This window comes from Hylobates moloch, unplaced genomic scaffold (genome assembly GCF_009828535.3).
Source record: "Hylobates moloch isolate HMO894 unplaced genomic scaffold, HMol_V3 SCAFFOLD_7, whole genome shotgun sequence".
NCBI classification, from domain to species: domain Eukaryota; kingdom Metazoa; phylum Chordata; class Mammalia; order Primates; family Hylobatidae; genus Hylobates; species Hylobates moloch.
In genome coordinates this window covers 11,147,105-11,159,147 of record NW_026652282.1, presented here as the reverse complement: position 1 = coordinate 11,159,147, position 12,043 = coordinate 11,147,105, and positions in this window count along the sequence as shown.

Below are 12,043 nucleotides of genomic sequence, written 5' to 3'. Positions count from 1 at the left end.
GAGAGGAAAACCGATATGTAGATACCCTTCATGATCCAGCCCCCTTTTCTATGTCAGCCATTCCTTTGTTGTCTCACCCTTACTCTCCTCTACTTCACCGCTTCTCTCCTGCCTCACCACTCAGTACTCTACCTTAGTTCTCTCCCACTTCTCTCTTATCTGTCTCTTCATTTCCACTTTTTTCTTCCGTTCTTATCAACCTGCTTTATTTATGGAACAATGGTCAAGAACAGCACTTTCCAGTACCAAAGATGGTTCAAGCTCACTGCATACAATTATTGACTAATAATTTATGTTTCAAAGGCCACGTGGAACTTTCAATATGTCCTAGAAGTAATAAATGCCATATGGACTGCTGGACTCACTTAATAAAGGCCAGCCAAGGTGGCATGCAAATCATTTAGTAAAATATCCTGAGCTACCCTCTCCCCTATCCCCTATTCTTGTCTATGATATCTGATCATGTTCACTTCCTTCTTATTTAGCTTAGATCTGGGTCTTTAGGTTTCTAGTTTTCTCTATCAGAAGGGCCTCCTCTGGGGAGAGTTTGGTACTTCCCACCCTATCACTATGTCCAAGAGATAAGACAAAGCTTAATGTTCAATTCCATTCTCTTCTTGCTAACTGAATACACCCTAGGATTTAGTTTTTGCAACTTCTTTTGTGCTTTCCACCCTGGCATTGTAGTACCACAGGATGCCTCCATTTATCTTGAGAAGAAATAAAGAACTGACAAAATCATGTGAGTTTTAACATATAAAGTCATAAGACATTTTCAGGGGAGAAGAATGATGTCATCAATAAATATTGGGCCTCTGTCTATGTAGGCTTTACATCTGTGGATACAACCAACCATGGAATGAAAATATTCAGAAATAAAAAACATGGTCGTATCTGGACTCAACATGTATAGGCTTTTTCTTGGCATTATTCCCTAAACAATACAGTATAACTATTTGCATAGCATTTACATTGTATCAGGTATTATAAGTAATCTCAAGATTATTTAAAGTATACTGGAGGATGTGAGTAGGTTATATGCAAATACTATACCATTTTATATAAGGGACTTGAGCATCCTTGGATTTTGGTATCCTGAGAGGGTCCTGGAACCAATCCTCCACTGGTACTGAGGGACAACCGTATATTAGTACATTGCAATTTCAAACTGCTTAGGAAATGCTCTTTTAGAGCATGACTATAATATTTGTAGACTAGGGAATGCTGTATGGTGAATCTGAACATATATTTATAATAATTAAGTGAAAATCTGTGTGTGTGGAAAATATACACACTGTGTACTAATATATTTGGGGCCTTTTGAGAGCCAGGAAGCATTGTCAGTGTGCACTTTTACATTGTTAAAGGATTGATTAACAACTTTTGTAATGCCCCAAACAGAAAGAACCCAGATTTTGCTTTCTAAATCGTGATACCATCTGAAATGCAAGTTATGCATTCTCAGGTAAGCTCCTTTCCTGGTGTGGCGTCAGTTCACTAGAGAAAAGACCAGACTCAGGCTAGAGGACACTTGCATTTTCTGCTCCTGACCTTGAATCAAGCTTTTTTTTCTTTTTTCCAAGGAGTCCTCGTTCATTTTACTGGAGAATGGTATTTAAAAATCAAGATCTAGGCACTAGGTGGGATTATTTCTATTGATTATGCATATTTGAATTCATACTGATATCTTTAATTCCAATCCATTACAATAAAGTCCATTGTAGATTTCTCCCTATGAATTAATACCTCCTTTATCCACCAGTGAGAAACCTAGCTCCAATTATCTTCAATATATTTACTGAAAGGATCAATACCCTAGTATATAACCAATCTTACCATCAAAACCTCTGCCCCCACCCAAATACCCTTCTTAACTTACTCAGAGTCTGATACCTCATTCTGAGCTGGCACTACTCCTCCACATGATTGCCCCTCTTATCCCTAAAGCTTCCAACACTACCTTTGCAGGAGACTTTTGGTGGGAGGGAGGGAGGGAGGGAGGAAGGGTTCGTTTTTTTCATGGATTTTTAATAGAATTCTGCATTGATTTGTTTCTTCTCTTAGCACTTTAAGATTTCGACTCTATGTCTTCTATGTTTCTAATGAGAGATCAGGCATTACCTGAATTATTGTAATATGTTAAATGTATCTTTTCTGTCTGGCTGTCTTCCACATTCTCTTTTTTTTTTTAATCTTTGATTTTCAGCAGTTTGGCTATAATATGCCTGGGTGTGGTTTTCTTTGTATTTATTCTTTCTAGGGTTCATTGAGCTTAGATGCATGGGTTTAAATATTTCACCAAATTTAGGAAAAATGTTATAGAGATTCTGGATCATATCACCTTCTTTGAAAAGTGATCATTTTTATTCTAGCAGGCTGGACTCAAATTCAAAACACTTTCTGTCAGTGAGCAGCAGCTGAATCTGTTCAGTTCTCAGCTTTTCAGATATTGCCTGTTCCTAGGAATCCTGGAATCTCACTCACATGCAGTATTTGGACAGAGCTTATATGCAGATTTCATCTCTCCCTTCTGTGGCTTTCTTCTTTAGGATAAGCCCTCCCACTTTCCCACTGGTCAAGTAGTACAAAACTCCATCCTTAAACTCCTCAAGCAGATGAGATTGTGGTTTTTCTGCTTGAGTTTTAGCAGCCTAATAATGGACAGACTGAGGACTGCCCTCAGGCAAAAAGTCACATAAATGCAAATGTAACCAAATGCAGTATTTGCCTTTCAAGGGTAAACTTCTGTCTACTTTCTTCCTACTTTTTAAAAATTTTCCATGCCTTCGAAATACTTTTAAAAATATATATTTCCAGTTTTTCATTGTTATCTATGGGATTAGTAGTTGGATACAAGTGATACTGCCATTGACTGAACAGAACCCTTTTGTTTTTATAGCATTTTTCAAATCCTTTCATTTTGCGGCATTTGCTTGACATAATTTATTCATGTGTTTATTTATCTGGATTGTATTTTATAGATACATTTATCTCTAATACTAATTATTTCGATCTATTATATGTCTTATGTCTTAATTTTTGCTTTTTTAAAAATACAGATCCTTTCTTTCTGGATTTTTAGATGGTTTACATTTTATTTGCCCTACTCTGAACTAAAATAAACAAGTATACATATCCTTCCCCTAACAAAGTAAAATGTTCAGGTTTATCTTCTCTCTCTGTCCTTTGATGCAAGAACTATACTTTTGAAATATTGTAATTAATGCTTATTTTGACTGAAGAATTCTTAGTAATTGCCCTGCTTAGCATTGCTTCTTGGACCCCACTATCTCTTCCTGTATTAATTTTTCTTCTCGCCAGAATACATTTTTTATTGTTTCAGAATGGATTCATTGTTGGTAGCACTTCTGAGTCACAATATTAATATTGTTGTCACATGTGATTGATATTTTAACTTGATGAAAATTTCTACTGTCAAATTGACTTTTCTTTGAACTTTGAAGATACTGCTCAGCTATCTTGAATTCATAGTTTCTGATGCATATTCTAATTATCAAGATAATTTTTGTTTTGTTTTATGTATTTTGTACCCACTCAATCTTCTAGGCTTTTCTTCTTAATAGTGATGTCCTGAAAATTCGTTATGTCATGTCTAAATATGTATGTATGTGTGCATGTGTGTATTTGCAAGGGTGGGAAAAGTATCATTCAAATTTTTTCTTTTTGGCTCAGTAGTTGGTTGGGCTGTTTAATCTGTAGACCATTCTTTATTTACCATAGGAAAATCCTCACATATTGAATCATATTTCCATTATCTCTAATGGCTCCTTCTAGAAATATGTATGAATACTTATGAATATCTAGATCTGCTATGCAGCTCTTCTGTTGAGTTTTTTTATAATTATTACTTTTAATATCTAAGATTGCAGTTTGTTTTTTGTTTTTTTGTTTGTTTGTTTGTTTTTGAGGTGGAGTCTCACTCTGTCGCCCAGGCTGGAGTGCAGTGGCGTGATCTTGGCTCACTGCAAGCTCCGCCTCCCGGGTTAACACCATTCTCCTGACAGCCTCCCGAGTAGCTGGGACTACAGGCGCCCGCCACCACGCCCGGCTAATTTTTTGTATTTTTAGTAGAGACGGGGTTTCACCGTGTTAGCCAGGATGGTCTCGATCTCCTGACCTCGTGATCCACCCGCCTCGGCCTCCCAAAGTCCTGGGATTATAGGCGTGAGCCACCACGCCTGGCCTGCAGTTTGTTTCTTTTTGGTAACATTCTTTCTCTTCATAGGTACAAGTCCTTTTTTACTCTCTAAGGACACAAATTAAGTTTTAAAACCTTGTCCTATTTGCTCTTTTTATTATGTTTCCTTGGGTATAAATTCTTTCATTTACTGGGTTTGTTATCTCCTATTCATAATTGGCTTTTATTCAAGGTGCAGAAATTTGGGCTTGTGTACTCAACTTTGTAATCAAAATCTCTTGACAAGCACTGGATAATATTGTCAATGTATTTTAAGTAAGACTGGAGGATGGATAGGTGAACTGCCAGGCACTCAGCCTCAGCAGCTTGTCTTGTGTGATTGGTTTCCCTGTTCCTCTCAGGGGCACTATTTTATTCTTTTATTCAAGCTACCATTCTCATTAATCCTGCCAAGAGACTGACAGATACTTCCCCTTACTAATGTGTGGCCGAGTTCATGGGGGTGAGAAATATGCAGGCATAACACTGACTAATCTTGCTATTGGACCTCACTAACTGCCCTGCCAGTACCAACTCCTTTCTGCTCCAGGTATCAAAGACATCTGAAAATAAAAAGCTCTTAGTGTTGTTCTCCCCTTTTGACATAGGCCTCAATTCCAAGCATTCGGATGTATTGTTTCCTTTTTCAGTAAAGTTGCCTGAGTTTTCCATCTTTCAGAACTTTCTCAGAATTTCTAGTTTGCCAAGCTTTCCCTTTTTGTTTTTATGCTTGATCATGCATTTATTATTTTATATTTTTAAAAAAATCATTTCTAGAGATTCCATTAAGATGGGGGAGGTTATGTGTTCAGCATGGAGTATTGAAAAGAAATTTTTAAATCCATTTGGGGAGCACTGACATCTCTATCAGTTCTGAGTCTTCCTGTCTGCCCATGAATAGAGTATATCTCTCCATTTATAAGTGACTACTTTGACCTCTTTCATTAGCATTTTATAGTTTACAGCATATAAGATCCAATATATGTTTTCTTAGATTGACATCTGTGTTTTTTTTTGGTGTCCAAGTGTTCATTGCTAGTATGTAGATATACACTTCCTATTTATTATTAAATTTTAAATTTTTGTGGGTACATAGGTCCATATATTTATGAGGTGTAGAAGATATTTTGATACAGGCATACAGTGTGTAATGATCACATCAGGGTACATGGAGTGGCCATCTCCCTCAAGCATTTATGCTCTGTGTCACAAACAATTTAATTATATTCATTTACTTATTTTTAAATGTACAATTACATTATTATTGACTACATTCACCCTGCTGTGCTATCAAATACTAGATCTTACTCATTCTATTTTTTGTAGCCATCAACCATCTCCACTTCCCCCTTACCATCACCCCACCACCCTTCCCAGCCTCTGGTAATCATCATTCTACTCTTATATCTATGAGTTCATTTGTTTTAATTTTTAGCTTGCACAAATAAGTGACAACATGTGAAGCTTGCCTTTCTGTAGCTGGCTTATTTCACTTAACATAATGACCTCCAGTTCCACACATGTTATTGCAAATGACTGGATCCCATTCTTTTTTATGGCAGAACAGTACTCCATTGGGTATATGGACTCCATTTTCTTTTTTTATTATTATTATACTTTAAGTCTGGGGATACATGTGCAGAATGTGCAGGTTTGTTACATAGGTATGGTATACAAGTGTCATGGTGGTTTGCTGCACCCATCAACCCGTCATCTACATTAGGTATTTCTCCTAATGCTATCCCTCCCCAGTCCCCCAGCCCCCGACAGGCCCCAGTGTGTGATGTTCCCTTCCTTGGGTCCATGTGTTCTCATTGTACACCTCCCACTTATGAGTGAGAACATGTGGTGTTTGGTTTTCTGTTCTTGTGTTAGTTTGCTGAGAATGATGGTTGCCAGCTTCATCCATGTCCTTGCAAAGGACATGAGCTCATCCTTTTACATGGCTGCATAGTATTCCATGGTGTATATGTGCCACATTTTCTTAATCCAGTCTATCATTGATGGACATTTGGGTTGGTTCCAAGTCTTTGCTATTGTGAATAGTGCCGCAATAAACATACGTGTGCATGTGTCTTTATAGCAGAATGATTATAATCCTTTGGGTATATGCCCAGTAATGGGATTGCTGGGTCAAATGGTATTTCTGGTTCTAGATCCTTAAGGAATCGCCACACTGTTTTCCACAATGGTTGAACTAATTTACACTTCCACCAACAGTGTAAAAGCATTCCTATTTCTCCACATCCTCTCCAGCATCTGTTTCCTGACTTTTTAATGATCACCATTCTAAATGGCATGAGATGGTATCTCACTGTGGTTTTGATTTGCATTTCTCTAATGACCAGTGATGATGAGGTTTTTTTCATATGTTTGTTGGCTGCATAAATATCTTCTGAGAAGTATCTGTTCATATCCTTCACCCACTTTTTGATGGGTTTTTTGCCTTGTAAATTTGTTTAAGTTCCTTGTAGATTCTGGATATTAGCCCTTTGTAAGATGGATAGTTTGCAAAAATTTTCTCCCATTCTGTAGGTTGCCTGTTCACTCAGATGATAGGTTCTTTTGCTGTGCAGAAGCTCTTTAGTTTAATTAGATCCCATTTGTCAATTTTAGCTTTTGTTGCCATTGCTTTTGGTGTTTTAGTTATGAAGTCTTTGCCCATGCCTATGTCCTGAATGGTATTGCCTAGGTTTTCTTCCAGGGTTTTTATGGTTTTAGGTCTTACTTTCAAGTCTTTAATCCATCTTGAGTTAATTTTTGTAACAGGTGTAAGGAAGGGGTCCAGTTTCAGCTTTCTACAAATGGCTAGCCAGTTTTCCCAACACCATTTATTAAATAGGGAATCCTTTCCCCATTGCTTGTTTTTGTCAGGTTTGTCAAAGATCAGATGGTTGTAGATGTATAGTGTTATTTCTGATGCCTCTGTTCTGTTCTGTTCCATTGGTCTAGTTACCTGTTTTGGTACCAGTACAATGCGGTTTTGGTTACTGTAGCCTTGTAGTATAGTTTGAAGTCAGGTAGCGTGAGGCCTCCAGCTTTGTTCTTTTTGCTGAGGACCGTCTAGGCTATACGGGCTCTTTTTTGGTTGCATATGAAATTTAGTTTTTTTCTAATTCTGTGAAGAAAGTCAATGGTAGCTTGATGGGGATAGCACTGAATCTATAAACTACTTTGGGCTGTATGGCCATTTTCACAATATTCATTCTTCCTATCCATGAGCATGAAATGTTTTTCCATTTGTTTGTGTTCTCTTTTATTTCCTTGAGCAGTGGTTTCTAGTTCTCCTTGAAGAGGTCCTTCACATCCCTTGTAAGTTGTATTCCTAGGTATTTTATTCTCTTTGTAGCAATCGTGAATGGGAGTTCACTCATGATTTGGCTCTCTGTTTGTCTATTATTGGTGTGTAGGGATGCTTGTGATTTTTGCACATTTATTTTGTATCCTGAGACTTTGCTGAGGTTGCTTATCAGCTTAAGGAGATTTTGGGTTGAGATGATGGGGTTTTCTAAATACACAGTCATGTCATCTGCAAACAGAGACAATTTGACTTCCTCTCTTCCTACTTGAATATGCATTACTTCTTTCTCTTTCCTGATTGCCCTGGCCAGAACTTCCAATACTATGTTGAATAGGAGTGGTGAGAGAGGGCATCCTTGTCTTCTGGCAGTTTTCAAAGGGAATGCTTCCAGTTTTTGCCCATTCAGTATGATATTGGCTATGGGTTCGTCATAAATAGCTCTTATTATTTTGAGATATGTTCCATCAATACCTAGTTTATTGACAGTTTTTAGTATGAAGGGGTGTTGAATTTTATCAAAGGCCTTTTCTGCATCTATTGAGATAATCATGTGGTTTTTGTCATTGGTTCTGTTTATGTGATGGATTACATTTATTGATTTGCATATGTTGAACCAGCCTTGCATCCCAGGGATGAAGCTGACTTGATCATGGTGGATAAGGTTTTTGATGTGCTGCTGGATTCAGTTTACCAGTATTTCATTGAGGATTTTTGAAATGATATTCATCAGGGATATTGGCCTGAAATTGTCTTTTTTTGTTGTGTCTCTGCCAGGTTTTGGTATCAAGATGATGCTGACCTCATCAAATGAGTTAAGAAGGAGTCCCTCTTTATATATTGTTTGGAATCATTTCAGAAGGAATGGTACCAGCTCCTCTTTGTACCTCTGGTAGAATTCAGCCATGAATCCATCTGGTCCTGGGCTTTTTTTGGTTGGTAGGCTATTAATTACTGCCTCAATTTCAAAACTTGTTATTGGTCTATTCAGAGATTTGACTTCTCCCTGGTTTAGTCTTGAGAGGGTGTATGTTTCCAGGAATTTATCCATTTCTTCTAGATTTTCTAGTTTATTTGTGTGGAGGTGTTTATAGTATTCTCTGATGGTAGTTTGTATTTCTGTGGGATCAGTGGTGATCTCCTCTTTATCATTTTTTATTGTGTCTGTTTGATTCTTCTCTCTTTTCTTCTTTATTAATCTGGCTAGCGGTCTATCTATTTTGTAATCTTTTCCAAAAACCAGCTCCTGGATTCACTGATTTTTTTTAAGGGTTTCTCGTGTATCTATCTCCTTCAGTTCTACTCTGATTTTAGTTATTTCTTGTCTTCTGCTAGCTTTTGAATTTGTTTGCTCTTGCTTCTCTAGTTCTTTTAATTGTGATGTAACGGTGTTGATTTTAGATCTTTCCTGCCTTCTCTTGTGGGCATTTAGTGCTATAAATTTCCCTCTAAACACTGCTTTAGCTGTGTCCCAGAGATTCTGGTACGTTGTATCTTTGTTCTCATTGGTTTCATGTAACTTATTTATTTCTGCCTTCATTTCGTTTTGTACCCAGTAGTCATTCAGGAGCAGGTTGTTCAGTTTCCATGTAGTTGTGCAGTTTTGAGTGAGTTTCTTAATCCTGAGCTCTAATTTGATTGCACTGTGGTCTGAGAGACTGTTTGTTATGATTTCCATTCTTTTGCATTTGCTGAGGAGTGTTTTACTTTCAATTATATGGTCAATTTTAGAGTAAGTGCAATGTGGTGCTGAGAAGAATGTATATTCTGTTGTTTTGGGGTGGCAAGTTCTTTAGATGTCTATTAGGTCCACTTGGTCCAGAGCTGAATTCAAATCCTGAATATCCTTGTTAATTTTCTATCTTGTTGATCTGTCTAATGTTGACAGTGGGGTGTTAAAGTCTCCTACTACTATTGTGTGGGAGTCTGAGTCTCTTTGTAGGTCTCTAAGAACTTGCTTTATGAATCTAGGTGCTCCTGTTTCGGGTGCATATACATATATTTAGAATAGTTAGCTCTTCTTGTTGCATCGATCACTTTACCATTATGTAATGCCCTTCTTTGTCTTTTTTGATCTTTGTTGGTTTAAAGTCTGTTTTATCAGAGACTACGATTGCAACCCCTGCTATTTTTTGCTTTCCATTTGCTCGGTAAATCTTCCTCCATCCCTTCATTTTGAGCCTATGTGTGTCTTTGCACATGAGATAGGTCTCTTGAATACAGCACACTGATGGGTCTTGACTCCTTATCCAATTTGCCAGTCTGTGTCTTTTAATTGGGCTTTCACCCTGTTTACAATTAAGATTAATATTTTGATTTGTGAATTTGATCCTGTCATTATGATACTAGTTGATTATTTTGCCCATTAGTTGATGCAGTTTCTTCATAGTGTCGATGGTCTTTACAATTTGGTATGTTTTTGCAGTGGCTGGTACCAGTTGTTCCTTTCCATATTTAGTGCTTCCTTCAGGAGCTCTTATAAGGCAGGCCTGGTGGTGACAAAATCTCTCAGCATTTGCTTGTCTGTAAAGGATTTTATTTTTCCTTCACTTATGAAGCTTAGTTTGGCTGGATATGAAATTCTAGGTTGAAAATTCTTTTCTTTAAGAATGTTGAATATTGGCCCTCTACTATCTTCTGGCTGGTAGGGTTTCTGCAGAGACATCCTCTGTTAGTCTGATGGGCTACCCTTTGTGGATAAACTGACCTTTCTCTCTGGCTGCCCTTAACATGTTTTCCTTCATTTCAACCTTGTGTCTTGGGGTTGCTCTTATCAAGTAGTATCTTTGTGGTGTTCTCTGTATTTCCTGAATTTGAATGTTGGCCTGTCTTGCTAGGTTGGCGAAGTTCTCCTGCTTAATATCCTGAAGAGTGTTTTCCAACTTGGTTTTATTCTCCCCATCACTTTCAGGTACACCAATCAAATGTAGATTTGGTCTTTTCACATAGTCCCATATTTCTTGGGGGCTTTGTTCATTTCTTTTCATTCTTTTTTCTTTGATCTTGTCTTTACACTTTATTTCATTAAGTTGACCTTCAATCTCTGATATCCTTTCTTCTGCTTCATCAGTTCGGCTATTGATACTTGTGAATGCTTCATGAAGTTCTTGTGCTGTGTTTTTCAGCTCCATCAGGTCATTTGTGTTTTTCTCTAAACTGGTTATCCTAGTTAGCAATCCCTCTAACCTTTTTTCAAGGTTCTTAGCTTTCTTGCATTGGGTTAGAACATGCTTCTTTAGCTCAGAGGAGTTTGTTATTATCCACCTTCTGAATCCTACTTCTGTTCAAACTCATTCTCCAGCCAGTTTTGTTCCCTTGCTGGTGAGGAGTTTTGATCCTTTGGAGGAGAAGAGGCATTCTGGTTTTTGGAATTTTCAGTCTTTTTGTGCTGGTTTTTCCTCATCTTTGTGGATCTATCTACCTTTAGTCTTTGATGTCGGTGACGTTCGGATGGGGTTTTTGTGTGGACGTCCTTCTTGTTGATGTTGATGCTATTCCTTTCTGTTTGTTAGTTTTCCTTCTAATAGTCAGGCCCCTCTGCTGCAGGTCTGCTGGTGTTTGCTGGAGGTCGACTCCAGACACTGTTTGCCTGGGTATCACCAGCAAAGGGTGCAGAACAGCAAAGATTGCTGCCTGTTCCTTCCTCTGGAAACTTTGTCCCAGGGGGCACCCACCAGATGCCAGCCAGAGCTCTTATGTATGTGGTTTCTGTCGACCCCTGCTGGGCGTTATCTCCCAGTCAGGAGGCACAGGGGTCAGGGACCCACTTGAGGAGGCAGTCTGTCCCTTAGCAGAGCTCGAGTGCTATGCTGGGAGATCCGCTGCTCTATTCAGAGCTGGCAGGCAGGAACGTTTAAGTCTGCTGAAGCTGTGCTCATAGCAGCCCGGTTCCCCAGGTGCTCTGTCCCAGGGAGATGGGAGTTTTATCTATAAGCCCCTGACTGGGGCTGCTGCCTTTCTTTCCAAAATTCTTTTTTTTTTTTTTTTTTCCTTTTTTGAGACTGGGTCTTGCTCTGTCACCCAGGCTAGAGTGCAGTGGTGCTATCTCAACTCACTGCAACCTCTGCCTCCCAGGTTCAAGCAGTTCTCCTTCCTCAGCCTCCCAAGTAGCTGGGATGAGAGGCATGCACCACCACGCCCAGCTAATTTTTGTATTTTTAGTAGAGACAGGGTTTCGCAATGTTGCCCAGGCTGAGTTTTGAAAAAAATTCTTAATCCCTTTTTTCCCTCCAGTGTTAATATACTTATGCCATAACATTCAATATTGTATAATATTAGCTGATGTGGGAGTAAGAATCACTTAATAGAAACTGTTTTTTAAAAGGAATCTTTGTATCTGTGTCTTCAAAAAAGGCATATTAATCATTTTCTCAAATGCTAATATATCACAAGAAAGTCATTCCCCTTTTGGGTCACAAGTTAATTTTTGTTGCTAATAATTTAATGTAATGAGTTAATGCTACCAGTACAGTAAGCACTACTTAATTGTTATAATTAATTGAAGCTGAACATAATTATTACATAATCAGGCAAGGTACATTTTGAGA